Source organism: Sinocyclocheilus anshuiensis, unplaced genomic scaffold (genome assembly GCF_001515605.1).
Source record: "Sinocyclocheilus anshuiensis isolate Anshui unplaced genomic scaffold, SAMN03320099.WGS_v1.1 scaffold952, whole genome shotgun sequence".
Classification (NCBI taxonomy): Eukaryota; Metazoa; Chordata; class Actinopteri; order Cypriniformes; family Cyprinidae; genus Sinocyclocheilus; species Sinocyclocheilus anshuiensis.
The window spans coordinates 748534-753187 of record NW_015552656.1 but is presented as its reverse complement, the minus strand read 5'-3'; positions in this window follow the sequence as shown (position 1 = coordinate 753187).

Here is a 4654-nt window from a genome sequence, read left to right as displayed (position 1 = left end):
CCTAGGATAGCAAAGTCCACTAAAGGAGGTAGAGCTTTTTCACATTTGGCTCCCAAACTCTGGAATAGCCTTCCTTTTGGGTTCAGACACACTCTCTCTGTTTAAATCTAGATTAAAGACACATCTCTTTAGCCAAGCATTCGCATAATGTATCTCATAACCTTGTACTTCAGTTACATCTGATCAAATGCACATTTTCATTCGTTTGCTTGGGTTGAACACATCATGTTTTGCTTAGTTGGAACAGCAGCTACGCTAATTTTTCTCTATTACCCTCTCTGTTTCTGCCACTATTGGCATCCCACTTGAGATAGTCACCACTGATAAGCTATTACTAAATATAATGTAGAATCTTTGATTTTCTGTAAAGCTGCTTTGCAACGATTTGCATCGTCAAAAGCGCTATACAAATAAACTAATTGAATGAACAAAGCAAAGCAGTGTTAATTTCGTCGACGAATAATTTTCGTCATAATTTTTGGCAACTACATGTTTTTCACCGACGACAACGAGACGATAACGAACTAAAACTCTTTTTGAATGACAAAAGTATGACGTAAATCTATTGACATTTTCGTCAATGAATAAAAACGAGACGAAAATGTTAGGGAGGGACGATTTGGGAAGAGATTCATTCAGAACGAATCTGCTGCGTGGTTTGTAGGTTAGATGCGTACAACCGGCAGGACATAAGCTAACAAACATTTGCTGCCCATCGCATAAAACGTAAAACAATTTCAATATGTGGGAGTAAGAGAAGAGCAGACGTATGGATAAATCTGACGACGCAAGAGAGAACTCAATTCGGTCCGGTTTTCTGAGCGCAGACACTGAAGCATACACACAGAGAAAGCGCCTCTCACAGCGCGCGAGTACTCTTTCGCGTCGCATGAACGGAGAATTGCACACAAAATGATGTTGAATTGTGTGTTTTGACAGTTATTCACGTAAACACAGTTGATTACGTCTTAAGTGAACGTGTATCAGTACATTGCATCCATTAAAAAAAAAAAAAGGTTTTAAAGGGACAGCAGCCTAATTTTAATTCTATTGTCCGAGGCATTGATGTTAATCAAGCAACAAAAGAAAAGCACTGCTCTTGACTGAAAAACTTTAGTAAAAACTTGAGTTTGGAAATTTTAGAGAAAATGCTTAATAAATGCACTGTAACTAAACCCATTCGATTTTAGCCGACTAAATTTACTGTAGATTTAGTCGACTAAAACTAGACTAAAACTAAAAACAATTCAGATGATTAAATTATGACTAAAACTAAACGGCATTTTGGTACGGCAGCAAAGTTCCTTGATTATTACGCCGGAATGAGAGTATAGATCCTAGCCATATCGGCCTAGAAAATCGCAGTTTTTCATTTTCCATCGGTCTTAGTGCACAATGTAACTACAGAAGAGTCAAGTTTTAAATAGGAAAAATATCGAAACTCTTTGGTCAGTTTTGAGCGAGATGCTAACGGTCTAATCAGATTCAATGATCTATGCTAAGCTAGAACTAAAAGTGCTACCGCCAGACCCGGAGATCGGCTGAATGGATTTGGAAATGGTAAAACTCAACTGTTTAACTCTAGGGGAGTTGGAAAATGAGCCTATTTTCAAAAATAGTGGAGTGTTCCTTTAATATACTGTATGTATAAATATAAAATATGAGCCCTGAACCTATTTCAAAAATGTGGCAAACTTAAATCCCCCTGCCGAACCCCTCCTCCCACATAAACAAAATTAAAAATGAGCAGCTCTCATGCATCAAAGTCTTTTTTCCCCAATCTTTACCTTTGATTTACCCTCTGTATCTATGCCCTCTGCACTTTTCTGTCAATTTCATGATGAAATTCTCCTTAAACTCCAAAACTGTAAGTGTACGCAGTTCACCGAATCCATGCCATCCAATAACCAAATGTATTTAAATCATCATTTAAAGTAATGCCGCTCTGCTCCCTTTACCCAGGACTCCAGAAAAATCAGACGGGACGGAGAGGGACACGAGCTTAAGGCAGCTTAGTTCCCCGAAAAGATGTATTTAATCTTAAGATATTAGGCCAGGTTATTTTTACTTACCATCGGTGGGTATTAAAAACATTTGCTTGAAGATTTTAGTGAATGAAATAAATTAAACGAACGTGAGTGGGTGATTTTAATCACGGAGAGCAGCGGCGAGTCCAGCGCTGAGGGTTTAACAGATGTCAAACAAGTCTCGCGGAGCTCCATTAGTAATATGAAGGGTGCATGAGATGATTAAATGTTATTTAAAGAAAGGACAAGAGAAGATAAAGTCCTGTCGGAGGGGGGCCTGCTGCTCCTTTCAGCGGCGTTTGAGCAGAAGGAGAAGCGATGTTTGTTTAACATCGTCTCATTGCTTTGACCTCTCTCATTAAAATGGGAGAGTACACTAAGCTGTTAATGTTGTGTCTCAGCCGCCCTCTTTTCACACACCAAGAGCTTCATTTAAATAACTTACAGGTCCAATTAGATGGGAAATTAAATTGTCATTATTTAAGTGGGTGACAAGCAGAGGAAGTGACAGGAAGGAGGCAGGAGTGGTTTGTGTCCCATGAGGCCTGCTGTAGTTACTCTTATGAATTTGGGGGGAAGCGGCGCTGATAATGACACACGTGTTTGGAAACTCGACAGAGGTGCAGATTAAATTCAAATTACGCAAAACCATTATGTTCAAATGTACTCATTAATTTGTTTATTTTGTAGAATATGTAATTGTATTGGTACTTAATTTAGCATTCAATAATAATATTAACAAACCATATTGCATTATAATGATTGACTATGACTCAGGGTTTTATTTTATTTATTCATTTTTTTAACAATCCATGAATAACATCTATTGGATAAAACTAGTTTCCTTCTTTCTTTGTCTTTCTTTTTTTTCTATAATTGTTACAGACTTTGGTATATTTCATTGTATAGTTTATAATATACAGAGTTGTTGTGGAAGATGGCTTTTACACTGTTTATTAATAAACAGCAGACAATTTTCATATAATGCACAATTTATGTATCAAAACTGTAATGTCGACAAATCCAAGTTTGCCCATATATATTATTTTTTGCGATTTTGAAATTGACATTTTTATGCATAAAAGTGTTCAATGTGACAATTATTTGTATTATTTTAGTAAGATATGCTTTTGAAAAAAAAAACCCCTTCTGCTCACCAAGGCTTCATTAATTTGATCCTAAATGCAGTAAAACAGTAATATTGTGAAATATTATTGCAATTTAAAATAACTGTGTTCTTTTGCAATATTTTGTGCAATATTTTAAAATGCAAAGCTGAATTTTCAGCATCATTAATCCAGTCACATGATCCTTCAGAAATCATTCGAATATGCTGATTTGCAGCACAAGAAACATTTATGGCGAAATGGTGAAAACTATTTTTTTCTGCTTTAACATTTATTCAAATGAATGCATCCTTATTTCTGTCTTTCTTTTTTAAGTGCTGATCTCATACTTCTGAACAGGAGTATTTATGTTAAGTCATTTATATACATTATTTATTAACTGATTGATTCTGCGATCACGCAGGTTAGCCGATGGGCCCCTGCGGTCCCTGTGCTGTCTGCATACACTGCCACATCTCTGCCATAAAGCTGATGGATGGAGTGAAATCAGAAATTGACAGGTGATCTCTGACCCGAGCATCTGTGCTGCTGCGCTGCTGTCTGTGGTCAGTCTGAGAGCCGGTAACACTTACTGGAAGCCCTCACGACTGACCTCAGACCTCAGCGACGAGGGCCACTGTCCCACCGGCCACTTAGATCGTTGTAGAAAGCCTTTTATATCTTATATATCCATAGATAGTTATTTGTGATGGAGAGTCAAACCAGATGTTTATAAATGACCAAACCAGTGCCTATTTCTGATGCTTGAAAGAATTAAATACAAGTAAAATGTACTTTTGATTTTTGAGTTGTTTGCTCTCAGGTGTAAGTAATGTAAAACTCAAATTTCACTAAGTAAATGCTTCGGCTGACTCATATTAAATTTTTAGTGCTATTGGTGGAATTTAAATTGACCTGTTAAAATTGATGTTTAATGCTGTCACCTCTGTTGAAACTAGGGTTTAAGTTAATAAAGTGTAATTGAATAAAGTTATGTATAATGTGATTATATATGCACTACTGTTCAAAGGTTGTTTTCGGTCAGTAAGATTCTGCTCACCGAGGCTGCATTTATTTGATCACAAATACAGTAATACAACAGTAATATTTTGAAATATTATTACAATTTAAAATACCGGTTTTCTATTGCAATGTAATTTATTCCTGTGATGCGCAGCTGAATTTCGAGCATCATTACTCCAGTCTTCAGAGTCACATGATCTTCAGAAATCATAATAATATGCTGATTTGAAGTTTGAAGAACCATTTCTGATTATTATCAGTGTTTAAAACAGTTGTGCTGCTTCATATTTTTGATAAATAGAAGCATTAAAAGAACAGAATTGATTGGAGATAGAAATCTTGTAACATTCTAAATGCCTACTCTCACTTTTAATCAATTTAATGCATCGTTGCTGAATAAAAGTATTAATTTCTTAAAAATATATAATTTACTAACCCAAAACATTTTCAACAGTTGTTTATATATTATCACATTATATATAATTTTAAACACACACA